This window comes from Cyrtonyx montezumae, unplaced genomic scaffold (genome assembly GCF_038088225.1).
Source record: "Cyrtonyx montezumae isolate F1298 unplaced genomic scaffold, pur_monq_1.0 scaffold_10, whole genome shotgun sequence".
NCBI classification, from domain to species: Eukaryota; Metazoa; Chordata; class Aves; order Galliformes; family Odontophoridae; genus Cyrtonyx; species Cyrtonyx montezumae.
This window is the reverse complement of record NW_027071826.1, coordinates 13,756,406-13,771,460: the sequence shown is the minus strand read 5'-3', so window position 1 is coordinate 13,771,460 and position 15,055 is coordinate 13,756,406. Positions and strand designations below refer to the sequence as shown.

General features: G+C 38.9%; 1 protein-coding gene across 1 annotated transcript in view; it reads right to left on the bottom strand.

Moving 5' to 3' along the window:
- The window catches only part of DDX24 (DEAD-box helicase 24), a 191,850-nt gene that overhangs the window by 139,606 nt on the left and 37,189 nt on the right, over nt 1-15,055 (bottom strand). The window lies entirely within an intron of this gene.

Genomic DNA, 15,055 nt, shown 5'->3' with positions numbered 1-15,055 from the left:
GAAAATCTCTTCTACCTCACTGGCTCTTCTTTGAAGATCTTCTTTGTGCAGGGTAGATTAACATTGCTTTAGTGAGCTTTGTTAATTGCATGTGAATGAATTAATGTACTGAATGTATTAATCTATGAAACAGATGGCCAATGTGAGTTTAATGTCTCTAGCTACTAAAATAAAACAGCATCTGCAATGTGTTTAAAAGGACTCAACTTTGTTCATATGACCTTTACAGATTTGGGCACTGTTTTTATATTGTTTGAACAGGCTTAACCGGTAAGCACACTGTTATACATTAAACAGAGCAAATAGAGTTATTACAGTAGAATTGCTTTTCAGGACACAGATAATACAGAATCACAGAATTGTAGGGGTTGGAAGGGACCTCTAGAGATCATCGAGTCCAACCACCCTACCGAGGCAGGCTCCCTAGCCCAGGTTGCACAGGTAGGTGTCCAGGTGGCTCTTGGATGTCTACAGAGAAGGGGACTCCACCACCTCTCTGTGCAGCTGTGCCAGTGCTCCGTCATTTGCTCTGTGAAGAAGTTCCCAAGCAAATTTGTGCAGAATGTCCTACGCTTCAGTTTGTGGCCATTTCCCCTTGTGCTATCACCTGATGTATGCCAGATTAACAGATAGCAAAACCAGCATTTACTGAGCACTCTTGGGTCCCAATGGCTCCACTGTTTCTTGCCATCTCCCAGGGCTCGTGCCAGGCATAAAAGGCTTCTGAATTTTCACACAGCTTCTCTTGGGCAGGTGCTGATAAACAGTTGCAAACACTCTCCTTCACTTGATTTTCTGATCCTAAGTCTTCAGAGGAAAGCTAACAGCAGTATGGCTCCAAGATCAAAGGAAAGGCTCAGTGTTAACAGAAAGTGAAACAATGATGGCAAAAATTCCTGCAGTTCAGTCCAGATTGTGCTAGGATGACCAGGGTGGTGATGATCAGACTTGTTAGCTGTCAGTCATGGAGATACGTAATAGTGAAGAACACAAGACGTAAAGGACTTTGTTTTAGAGATGACTCAGAGGAATGTAGAGTTGCTACTAACAGTGAGGCTAGTAAATGCTTTGGAAATCCGGGTGCCCACATACACAAAATAACTATGTATGAAACTGTATTTAAAAAGTGATATCTGTCATTCTTGCTTTTGTGACTACCTTTATACAGACTTTGCATTTTGAGAGTCCAACAAACCTGTCAATGAACTCACTGGGTTGATGACCACTGTGTGCCTGTGTTAAACCAGTTGCAGTCCAAGCTATCACTGTCACTTCGAACCAGCAGCCAAGTGGTTGTGAAAATAAATAGATCCACAGGATGCAAGGGGAAAATATTCCTTTCCTCTGGATATCCCAAATTCAGATTTGCACCACTCAGGCCCATTATTTTAACCTTTTTGTAGTTAGCATTATTACTGCATTGGCATCGTTGCAATTGCTTCCACCTCCAAACTCTTCAAAATCTCTCCCCACCTTTTCTGCCACCTCCCATTTATGATTCACTCTTGGTGATCATCTCCATTAGTTTTGCCAGGCAAATACTTTATTTTACACTCCATATCCACTGATCTGCAAACTTACTTAAGATTATTTGTCTCTTTACTCTTCAAAGTCTACCATTTGAAATGAGCACCAAAACAACAAAAATATAGTATAATGACTATTCCTGATAGTATTGAAAGAGATTAAGAAGATTTATTGTTTTCCTCTCTGCAGACTGAGTTAGTAGGTTTTAATTTAGACAGAAGAGGGGAAAATCATCTTATTTTAGTTGGGGGTATGATGGCTCCTTCAACCTGACTGCTCTGGGGAAAATGCTAAAAGGATGATTCCTCCTGCCCTTTTCTATTAGCTGCTTAAGATGCCAACATTACTGCCTGTGGGGGAATTGGAAAGCTTGACCCCACTGCCCATGGATAGAAATATAAGGGGAAGGAAAAACCTTTGTCTCATACATGCCATCTGGCTCCAAGGAAAGTTAGGGAGTAAGTAAGTATTTCTCCCTTTCAGAGTAGGTATTTAGAGGCAAAAGGGTTTAGTAAATTTATTTGAAAATTTTCTGAAATGTCTATGCAAATTCTTTTCAAAAAGAATGAGAAATGCCTTGCCCTCTTACTATTGTGCAAAAATTGAGAGACTATACTGCATCTCATCTTGTCATGGCATAGGTTTCTGTCCTGTTTTGGCCTCAAGTATATGTAAGTATAATAACTGATAAAGATTTGTACTCCAGTAATTCTTTTTTTTCCATGTTTATGTAGCACTCAATCCAACAGGCCTCTTATATCTGTTTCATTTTCCCTTTAGTAAAATAAACAACAGAGCTTTACTACGTCTGTGGGATTTCACCACTCAGGCAGGAAATCACAGAGTACTCATGGGGCTCACTGTAATTTCTATTCAGATTGGACTTGATTTGGTCTGTAATAAGTATTTTGCCATCAGGAAAAAAAAACAAATATGATCCTGAGTCATTTATGATTAAGTGCTTTGTTTAAGAAGCTTTTGAGAAACTGTGAGAAATGAAGATAAACAAGTGAAAGAGAAATCTTTATTCATTGACTTTCTGTTTAATAGTTATTTAAACTTTTCAGACCACGGAAATTTTATTTGTGCAATGTTGTATCTATCTTGTGACCAGCTGACTGGATTCATCAAGTAGTACCCATAATTACCAATGCACTGAAAGTTTTATTAGCTAGTAATATTTCTGCTGAAAGGCAAACATGAGAAATGAATAGAAACTGGTTCTCTTTAAATCTGCTTTAGGAAAGCTGAAGTGTTCTAGTCTGTTTTTATAAACTGCTTCTGTTGTTACACTAAGGTGCTTGCATGTGTTTTAGATCAGTTCTGGATCAAACTGCCTCATTTTGAACCCCTCAGAAATGAATAAATCTTCTGTTTCCTTGGTGTACTAAGAATTCTTCTCTTAAACCTCCATGTTCAGTAACTGAGCCAGAAAGCAGGATCACGCTTAAGTTACATCCAATTTACTTTCCCTTTGTAAAGGCAGGGGGGTGCAAGAGATAAGGAAATGATGGGTTTTCAAAGTTGTTCCTTGAAATACCTTTTTTTTTTTTTTTTAAGTTTAGAATTTCTTATGTCATCCAATTTATTTAAAATGTATGAGAAGACTTTCACATAACTCAGCCTCAGCCTGCAACCCTTATGACACCAGACTGCTGTGAGGTAAGAAATTTTCTTCAATACTGAAGAATTTACTCCAAATTAAATTTATTTCAAATACTTCAATACCATTTTCTTCCAGGAGAAAAGGATCCTGATGCTCTCTCTCCTGTCCTCACCTGTATGTATGTATTGGCCTCTTCAACAGAACTGTAGAGGAGGGAGGAGGGACACTGGGGAACACAACATCCCCAGTGTAGTTGAATATCACATGTTATTCTGAATGGAACATGTTTCTTCCATGTAAACTGCTTTATCAGGATCAGTTTGATCACTTCCTGAACAGACAAAAAACTTCATTTACTGATTTTTTATTTTTTGGATCTATGATGTATTTCAATGGTTTTCAGACTGCCACTCACAGAATAGGTTATATCCATTTTGGAGTATTTCATTCTTGAATGAGAGATCAGCAAGGAGGACTGTGAATACACTGTGCATACAGTAAACAACACAGAATCTGTAGCAGTCTGGAAAAAGTAATTCTGAAATTAAACAGAAGTCAAGTATTTCTGTGTCCTTCTTAGTGCTATATTTAAATGCTAAAATAAATTGTACTTGGAGTACAATCAATATAAATCTCTAGTTCCCACTGACTTCAAATCAGCAAAATATATGTGATATATTTGCCTGAAGGCTCACAGTTTTGTGAACAGGGACTAGGATATTTATTGGAAAGCCATAACAGGATTAGAAATAATTACAGCATTAAATAACTGAATACTCATGGTTCCCCATTGCTAAAAGCTCCCCTGCATGCTGCCTGTACTGCAAGAAAATACACTTGACCCTGCAGACAATAGTTATTGGCTAAGCCAGCAGTTTTCCCAAGGTCTCATGGAAAATTTGCTGCTTGGGTTCTCAGGCACCAGGGAGCTCTGAGCGTCGCTAGAAATAACTTCTGAGTCACCAAAAAGCTTCTGACAACAGCTAGAAACTTTTGGAGCAGGTGATCCTGGCTTACAGGATTACTGACACTGGCCACACCTTGAAGAAAGGCTTTTGCGTCACCACCTTGCTGCAGCTGTGGAAGCATTGGTCATCTCAGAGCCTGAACGGGGCTGTACTGTGCAATGTCAGCTCCTGAGGCTGTCACTAAGTGTTCCTTGGCTCTGCAGAAAAGGCAGAGTGGGGTGAGCAGCACTCATCAGTTTTCAGCTCACCATCCAAGCAAGGTGGGTGATTTGGCGTCCTCCGTGGTCTTATGGAAGTCTTCTAACACACTTGTACCTGAGGCTATCAGACAAAAAAAAAAAAAGTATTCCCTTCTTTGTAGGGCAGTTGTAAAGGTGAGATCCTCATAAACTGAGAAGAACAACCCTGCAGAAAATTATCTGTTCTTGATTTTTCAAGTGCCAAACTCCGAAGTTAAATCTGTTATAGAATATAAAAACACAAAACAAAACAAAAACTTCTTAGCAAATGGAAAACCATGTTTACTTTTTCTGTGCTTTTCTACTTAGGCATTTATATGCTGTTATTAATTCAGTAAGTGCATTTCAGAGAAATCATCAGGGTTCAGAGCAACTTAGAGATGCAGTGTGCTGCTGATCAAATCTGCCAGTCTGCAGCCCACACCATTCCCTACTGCTTCTTATAACCTTTATTTCTGATGGATGTCAGGTCACATTGTTGGAAATAGAAAACATAAGTGATGCTCAGATAATTTCCATTCCCACTTATAACTGCCTGTAGGCAGTGCCAGGTCAAGCTCCCTGTGACTCCGGCAAGAACTGTGCTGTTTCTGAGCACCTCAGTAACACTAATTTTCTGTGACTGGGTCTTGACACAAAAAGTAGCAGAGAGTGGTACTTAGTGAAGGCACAGAAAGCCCTTCCTGTCAAAATATATGCAAAATGGAGGTAAACCACTGTAAAGTTAGAAGTCCTTGCTGCCTTTTCATATCCTTTGCAGATCTCAGTACTCATGGATGGTAAGGGTTTGAGGTATGTATGGTAATATTTCAGATGACAAGAGAAGTCATAGAAGACCAAAATCCCTGTATCTAATTACCTGCAAGTAAGTGCTCTGCTGGTGAAGGACAAAGTGAGATATATTATCTTGTAGTAACATTTGGGTACAGCACATCCTCAGTCCACTCCACAAGCTGTTTTTTGAAAACTTTAGGTGGACTTGTTTACAGTTGTGAGGAAGTTACAAAACCATTTCTGGAAGGAATTCTCTCCATTGAAATACTTATTCCATCTTGAATACCTGTTTTTAATCAATAGGGTAGCAAGTGAATTTATACTATTTTGTGTAAGAAAAGCACACAATTCTTATAAGAAGAGAATAATAACTTTTGCAAAGGTTCCTATATAAGATATCTTGTATTTATAATTAAGCAAAAAGAATGAGGTTGTGTCTGGCTTTCATTTTCCATGAGTTTCTGAGAATAAGGCAAAAACTGAAGTAATATGAGCAATTACACATTTTCCTTCATCTTTACCTTTTCTCTAACGTGTCTCAAACCATGCAGTTAACTACTAAACTAAATCTCACCACTCCCAAAGCAGGTGAACAATGATTCTGTTACTGTATGAGAAGGTGTAGATAAAGAGCATGGTAACTTGGCATCCTTGTGCTGAGCTGAAATCCTTGGCTTGGCTCCAGGAGTGCAGTCTTGCATTTTCATGCACTGTTGGAACAATTGATTTTATTTTCCTGAGAGCAAAAATGAATTAGACAGGTGTAGCTGACTAAGATTTTCCATGGAGCATTTTTCAGGCCTCAACTTATTCCTTTCTTTAAAGTACAGAAACAATGGGATGATTATAAAGACAATATTTTGTGTTAAGTGTATCTTTAGCTCTGACTGAATAAGCTGACTAGCACCTTTTTTTATTTTGCCAGTAGGGCTGGGATAGGTCTGTGCTTGCCCATAGGAAAGGCTTTGTTACCTCTCATGACAAATGAGCAGATTCCTTCTTTCTCCTGTCCATTTGACCTGCCAGCACTTTCTCAGACCCAGCCACATTCAATGCATTACTAGATAGATAAGCTGATACCCTCCAGCAATGGCTAGGAGCCAACTCAACTCAAGTTTTGATCCCTGTCTCTCCTCAGCTGGAAAACAGAGCTTAGACTGGAGGAACTGGCTGTTGGTGGTGGCACCATTGCTGTGTTTGTGAAGTACTTAGAGGCCTATCACTTCTTGAAGCTGAGAGGACACAGTAAAAGAGCTCAAAACAGGAATTCATTACAGTTCTTTAGTGCTATCGAAGCATTCTCTGCCCCGTTAACATTACATTCACTAATGGTAGTGGTGTTTATCATGGGACCATGTTTCTAGAATCATTCTTTGCCTTCTCATGTGGCAGTAAAGAGATTAACCTGATGGATACCTAGAGAGAACACTCAGGAAAACTAATAACAACAGTAATTCCTTCTATCTGTCAACCAACATTAATGGGTGGCTAACTACACCTATGAAGATAAACAGTTTGGATGGGCAAGAATAAAGTGATTTTTCTTTAGTAAGAAGTTCCGTGGAATGACTGCCTCTGTGGCATCCAGAGGAAGCTGTGAATAACTCTTGATAGAAAGAAAGGAGTAGTTCCCAGAGGAGTTAGCTGATGGAAAATAATATCTGCATCATGGAAGACAAAAGCTAAAAAGAGAAGCTACAAACATCAGCTATTTAAATTAGTCATATTTACTTTGGAATTGTTGGACCTCAAAATCTTGTTAAAACTCCTACAGTTGTATTTGAGTTACTAGCTTCTAGCCATGTGAGAGTGAAGAACTCAATGTCTCCAGAGAAGCTGGAAGTCAGATATGGCACCTGCTATGGCAAGAAACTCAAGTGGTCTGCCACTTATCAGCTGTATTTCCTCAAGAGAAGATGGCCTCAGAAAGGAAGCTCTACAGGTTAATTCAGTAGTATGTATTTGTTTTTTTTTTTCCTCCTGCATAGACAATGTGGAAGGACAAAAGCCAACATGGTGGGAGAGAACAGCTTTGTCATGCAAATCCAGTAAATGCAGTTCTCTTGTGGAGCCCAGGCATTACTGCATGTGCACAAGAACTTTAAGGGCAACTGTGGAGAGACATTCAGATATCTCTGGATGAACCATCCAGAAAAGATGGTTCTCTTATTCTAGAGCAACTAATGAGGAATGGAGATGGGAGCAAAGGATCTGTGCTGGTAGGAGGCAGAGGTTGGGCTGGAGGAAAAGGGGTTATGCTGAACCTAGGAGCATCTATCATCTAGACAAGGAAAGATTACAAGAGTTTGTGTTTCTGTTTCCCTCCTTAGGCACCAATGACTTACAAGGTTTCAGAGACAAAGAGGACTTACCTTGAAATTCACAGTGAATCAGAGTGGGGACGGATGGTTTCTCAGCTGACACTGGTAGATCAGTGAAGTTTCTGAGCTGAGAACTAGACATACAAGATGTAGGAAACGGGGAAATACTCAGCTGGGTGGAGGGTTGGAAGGTTTATTTACGTGCAAGGGGCCATGACACCAGCATTGATTGAATGAGGTAAGGAAATGTCTGTAAAGATGCTAAAGATGCCCCGATGTATGTTTATTCTGGGGCATTTCATAAACATGGCCTGCTTCCACTTTTCCTAGCTGTCTGTTTAAAGAGAAGAATAATATAACAAAATATATTTAAAATTAGAAGTAAATTCCTGTCTTTTTTGCAAGGAACAATTTGAGATGTGTACAAGCTCTCTCCTCTGTTGTGGAGTACAAGTGCTCTGGCCTAGTTCTCCTTGGTAGCTAGGTTCACCATTTTCCCCATGAAGAAGATGCTGTGGGTGCTTCTGTCAAAAAATCATCATCAGAAATGTTCTGTTTAATTTGGTTTCAGTAGGACCAAACTTCAGTTTCTACAATGGCCACTGCAGCAACCTCTGTGCCATTCTCTTTAACATCCAACATGTTAGTTGCCTGGAAAGGAAGCAAAGATTAAACATCTAGACACAGAACAGTGAGAAGCAGCTGGGGACAAACAAGTTTGCTTTAGCACTGAGTGAAGGTAATTTTCAAAAATAGAACAGAATGAGCTGCTTGTGAATTTGTGATAAAAAGATTCTCTTGTTCAGCTTTCGTAAGACGTTTGCTCTGAGTTAAGAGAATGCTTTCTATTTAACAGTTCTACAGTGTGTGAATCTGCCCCATGGTTTGCCTCAGGTTGTGCCCTACATCAATCATTTAATGGGCAGTTGTTTAACCTGAGCTCCATCTTACACTGCTGCCCCTTATGAAACACTAAGATGTGTAAGTGTTGAGTGTGGGAACTGTACTCATTTTGCTTAAGGTGCTGGATAAAACTATAGACAGAAGAAAGTAAAATCTAAATGAAAGCAATCCACTTTGAACCTGTGACCACTCTTAATATAATTCAGAAATCTGCTTTTGAGGTAGACTAGTATCAGCCCAAATGCCACTTACCTCTCTATAGTGTTTGAGGATGCTTGTATCAGTGTGTTACTCTCAGCTCTTGTAATACTCCTGTATCAGCCTGAAGTAGCTAGGACACCAAGTTGCAAATAAATTTACTCCTCTGGTACTAGAGACAAAGTTTGGTGTTTCACCCTGTTGAAAGTGGCAGCTGAATATTCACTTTGGACCTTATCTACCTGTCATCCTGACACAGTATCTAAGAGTTGCCTCACTGACTGAATCCTGCCCTCAGTGTATGAGTGTTCTCATGATTCCAGAAGAGGAATTTCCAATTCTTGATACAAAATAAAAGCTCATAATTAAATATATGTATTCAATTGCACAGATCATAGACAATATCATGTCAAAGTCTTCTAAGGAAGTATAAGAAAGTACTTACAGCAGAGTTTAAAAAAGAGTCTGCTAGACCTCTCTTACACAGTAGTACTTCCCTATTCTCCTAAGTAGTATTAAGTTAATGTCCACTGGTAAATATTAATCAAAGGAAATAATATTTATCAAGCAAAGAATGAGTTACTTTTTTTTTCTAGAACATTGTTATCCTGTTTTTTCATCATAAAAGTGAAATGATGGCACCAACTAGGGCTCAGAGTGTAAAGACTAAGGTTCTTGCTACTCTTGAATTTAAACAAATCCATGGATAAAAGAGCTTTGCAAGACAGCATCGCATAGAACAATACCTTGAGCTTTCAAAATCAACACAGTAGAAGAACTTGAAATCTAAGATAGATCCTGAGTGATGTCTGGTTGTGAAAAAGAGTACAGAACTCTCTGCAGGGGATATCCTGATAGAATGATATAATCTAATCAGGTACCTGAAACAGCACCAAGCTTGGTCAGGAACAGCTCAGTACCTCCATGTTGCCCTGCACATTGCAGGCCACACTGTAGATAGAGTATATCTATGTAAGTTGCTGCAAAAGTAATGTCTTATTTCTTTCTATGGAAACTACAATAGGTAAAAAAAGCTCAATAACACTATTTAGTAGAGCAAATTTTCAGCTACAAGTGCTATTTTCCAACAATCACCACCATAAACCAATTTGTGTGAGCATCTCATTGAGATGCTATCTGTTCCATGGTGCAACAGGTATAGATGTATGTCTGAAATGTGGCTTGTCTTTCACACAGCTATCACCATCGTTGAAGTGCGCCACCCTCTGCCTTACTGCATTCCTATCTACTGTTCAGTCTCCAGAAACATTCAGCAATGTCAGTAGGTGCAATTTTTCCCACCTGGAAGAATTCAGTGACACACCTTTGTTTTATATGCACCTCCATGTTAGATGCCATCATGCCAGACTGCCTCACTACTGCCATCTGTCACCTGGCAACATGTAATGGAATATTATTGGGAACCTCTATGCCACCAACATCTACCTCTGACATCACAGGCCAATGTAACAAAATAGAAGGCATTACTTTCACGGCAACCCTCATAGCATTCTTCAAAGACTTCACTAAATTGTCCAGTTCTTGTCAAGAGGAGTAGTGGTTAGTTATCTGAGAGGATGTTAATGAGTATTTTGGAGATTACTGAAATAGTGAATGAAAAGCAAAGTAACAACATGGCTTGAAAAGTCAAAATAAGAAAAATGGAGAACAGACTGAGCAGACTTCCTTATGACAAAATGCTGGCTGCAGTAAGAGAAGATAACTACAGGATTTAAATGCCTATTACATACAACTCATAGTGGAGCAGAAAGATTCAGTTTAGCTACTTAGAAGCTTATTTAAGGCTGTTATTTAAGACTGAATTATTTAAGACTGAAACATGTGACACTCATCCTAACCAAGAGAGATGAGTTGTTTCCACCGAGTGTACATGATTTAACTCGAGATGAATCTACAGTTCCTCTTACATTTAGGAGTATACCCAATGCATTATGTTGTCATTACTGTCTCTCACAAAACAGAAGGTCAGAAATTATATTCAGAGAGCTCTCCAACATAATGTATGAGAACTGCCAGAAATTTCACTGCAGCTTTACATAACAAGCCTATTTGCTAGAATTTATGCAACATAAGTTATTTTTCTAAAGTCTTGGCTTGCCAGTATAGGTAATATTAATTTATCAGTCCATCCCTAATGCCTGGCTAACCATCTGAAGAATCCTACCATTGTTAGGGAGGAACTGAGGGAAGAACAGCAATTCCTCTGTTTCCTCACAGATCGTGCAACAACATTCAAGTGTCAGGAAGAGAGGAGGAACATGTTCCTGTCACTTGCTCAACAATCTCAGACACTGCATCCTCTTACCCTGATCCAAGTCTCAGTGTAGGCAAGATTTAGACCAGCAGTCACGTCAGGCTCACAGATTACCATTTTCATCTGCAAACTTCAAAGCAATCAGGTTCTCCATGATTCCAGTTAGGTCAGCATTAGTGAATGCTTCAACCACACTCAGTTCTCTGAAAATCTCAGAAAACATTTTCTATTGTATTCAACAGGAGAAAATCATAAGAGTCAATCACCCCACACAGATATCTTTAACATTGCAGAACCTGTGTCATCCCAGGGAAAGTAAAGCTATTTTTTTTCCTCTGAGCACTGTTGCAAATGTCTGCACTGAAAACCCATTACCTAGGATGGATGTCACACAGAAACAAGATGCTAAGCTGGAAATCCAGTGTAAAGTTTTGAAAGAAAGAGATGGGTGGAGACCGTGGGTTCCTCTAAGTAAGCAGTGTCTGGGATGGAGGAACTCCTGTTCCAGGAGCCAGGGAAGTCTTACAAAAGACTGAAAAACATGGCTTCCAATTGGCCTGATAATGGCCTATGTGGAAGGAACTAAGAAATAACTTACCTTTTTTCACACTGTTTGCCAGTCACTGCTGAGTTGCACAATATATTTGGTTCCTTCTTACAAGAGCAGTTTTATGCCCATTCATTAAGCTACGCCAGTCTTTGCTTGGTCTTCAAATTGTATTCTACCAACACTATAAGACATATTTCCAGGTTTTCTGTAGTAAAAGATTTTTCTTCCATACACAAAAAACACCAGTGAGATGATAAGCAAGAGCAAGAGAAACTTGAACTTCACATGATAATTCCTCATCCAGGTATTTTTTGTCTTATATGTCGCTTGAGATCTGTCTGCAGAAGTTCATATAAATAATTCAATTAAAATTATGTATGTCAAGGGATTTAAGAGATTAGCATCATTGCAAAAGTTCTGCAACTAGAATAAAAATCAATTACTCTATGTATTTTAATTTCTATAAAGGGCATACCAACTATAATCTGTATGTCTTACAAATATACAGACTTTTCTTATTAGATAAAGAAAATGTTGCTGATTTTAATTGCAAAACAATGTGACTGATAGAAGGAAAAAAAAAGCTGAGGGCCAAGGAGAAAGTTAGCAACAGAACTGAGAATAGGAAGCAGGCCACTTCTGGTTTGTGTTCTCCATCTATCACTAAGTCAATAGAACTCCCAGAACTAAAATTTCACATGACTCATAGTTTGCTAGATTAAAGTAATACTAACAAAATCAAATTCAACACAGAAGAAAACAATAGTGGCATCTCAGAAGAAAATAAGGTTATTTTATTACCAGAATGTGATTCTGTTTCTCATAACAGAAATTTCACGTCAAATAATCATACCTCCATCCCTGGAGGCATTCAAGGGAAGACTGGAGGCAGCTCTGGGCAACCTGGTCTACTGGCTAACAACCTGTCTACAGCAGGGAGGGTGAAAATAAATGGTCTTCGTTGTCCTTTTCAACCCAGGCATTCTATGATTCTGTGTTCATCTTTTTGTAGAAAACAATATTGTAAAATTGTAAAATCTGCCTAATATCCTTACATTAATAGAGTGCTTTCAGGAGCTCACATCTATTTAAAGCCTGATGTGAATTTCACTGAAGTCAATCAGACAACATTTTAATGAGTACACCTCATTGAGGATTCATCTCATGCTTTACTGATATGCTTCCCACAAACATCCCATGTGAAGGTACAGGGATTGTAGGTCCACTGGATAGTGCCAAGGCTTTTCAAAATTAGTTAGGAAATATTTTTTCAATGTTTTTCAACTTTTTTTCCCCCAATATCATTAGAATCAGAAGTGAGGAAAAAGAAACAACTGTAGATAAACTCTTCAGGACCAAAATATGGTTCTCAAAAGGAATTGAGGTCTTGAATTTCTTAAAAACAATCTATATCTATCTATATATATATACACGTATATATACACACATCCACCAGAATCAAGTAGATAGGACTGTTGACTAAAAACATTCATTATTTAAAAACTTGTAGATGGAATACATTATTCATAATTTTGAAAAAGTTCTAGCAGCTAGAATAATCAACGGTAAATGAAGACAGTCACCCCAGTTGTCTTCCCAAGCATCAGAGAGGTTAAAGACAAACATCTGAACACAGCTGGCAACTCTGGAGCCAGCAGGGCAAATATAGTGAAGATTTTGAAGAGGGGGGAAAAATGTTTTTGCCAGGTGTAAAGGCTGTAAAAGCAAAGAGACCAGCACAAACAAGGAGGTGTTACAATAAAAGGAAAAAGAGCGCTCACTTGACTCTGAAGATCTATGTTCACAAGGGAGGAACTTCACAAAGGAGGGATCTCCAACAAGAGATCCTTCCTCAGTAACAGTCAGCCCTTAAATGAGGTCTAAGAGGGGTGGAGCCTGGCTTCACCTGTGCTCCCAGGGCTGGCCAGATCTTTCCTTCTGGTGCTCATTCAGTGGTAAAGTCTGTGACTCAGCAGTTCCCCTACACCATGTTACTGAGTGTTCCCTTACCTGTACAATCTTAAAGCAAAGACTGCATTGCTGGGAACTGTCTCTCATTAGGAACTAAAAGGAACTCCCCTAAGTGGATGCTGCTCCTGAGCTGTGCTTAGTTTTCTTACTCTACTTGTAGCCACCGGCTGGTGAGAGCCAGGGACAACAGTGCAGCAAGAGTCAAGTGCGTATTTGCAGTCATGTGTAATGAAAACCTAAAACAATTCCAGGGTTTTTTGATGTAAACGGATTTTGTATCTGGGTTCTGTGCCTGAAACAACTCATTCATCTGGCCCTTTGAGAACTTATATGGCTAGTATTGATGAGGTTATAGCAAAATTTTCTTTCTTATCTGTAAACAAATTTCTGAAAAGAAAAAAAAAAAAAAGAAAAAAAAAGCAATGAAATTGGCATTACTGTAAATACTGTCTGCTTTATTTAGCACTGTTATCAGATTTGAGCGACCGGGAGTTGTGTTTCTCATCCCTTCCACATGTTGTGTTCCTGCATGACTGTTGGAAGGAGAGCTGCACAACATTGGCATTTAGCAGCTGAGCATTTATCGACAAAGTGATCCAGCTGCCAAAGGAGACTCTCCAGTGGCCATTTTCTGACAACTCTAGTTTGCAGTCAGGACACCCTCCAGCAAATAGCTTGCACAACTGTCAAAAATTGACAGGCCCCTGAACATTTTCATCAGGAAGACTGACAGCCAGACTTTCTGGTTCATTACAAAACAGTGTAAGATTTTTAAGTTTAGTTTTTAAAAAAAACCTAAATGGTGATTATGTCTCCATTTTATGTGGTATCTAATTTGAAATTGTATCTAAATTCACTTATATAACAATATAATAGCATTAAACTTGTGTATTTTGCAATTTATTTTTCTATATCCACTTGTGAGGTGTTTTAGGTATTTACATCATCAGGGTATTGTTGTTATCTCAGGACCAGTGCAAATCCTTAATAAGGAGCAGCCTTTTGAAAATGTCTATGCATTTATCCTGACAGCAGACTCAAAGCACTGGTCAGATGAAAGTACCAAAATACATTTATGGCAAATGCATGGTAGTCATGGTTTTTGGCTTGCATTTTTGAAGAGCTTTTTCTGAACAACTTAAGTTTGTTCCAAAGATGGAAAAATAGTCCCTGGACTCCTCATTTTTGGCCAGTAGCTGATGAAGGCCTTTCAACTTGATCAGAGACATTCAGAGAAACGTCATATGCTGGGCAAGAGCTTATGAAGCTGAATAACAGAGGAGGCTTCACATTCCTGTTTGTCATTCTGGCTTCACTATACCAGGCAATTCTGGAGCAAAGACCTGACCATCAACCTACAACCACTCATCTTACATATTTTATGCAGTTTCTGATGCAGGTGTTCCACTCAGGGAGGTGAAGACATGGATTTCTCTCCTCCAGGAAAATATTCTTAACAGCACTCCAGGTTTAATGTTAATTCCCCTCTTGCAGTTTCAGCCTAATTAAGATCTTGGAAGTATAGGATTGTTTGTCTTCAGGCAAGAGAGGGCTGTGAACATGAATATTCTTGAATATCCTGTAACTAAGTCAAGTGCTCTAATTGCAGAGATTGCTGTGTTTAGTAACAGATGATCTAGAAAGATCAGGTTCCACAGAGGAACTAGTTCTAATATCAAATTGCCCTCATGATCTATACAGTCAAACTTTAAGAAAATGAGCA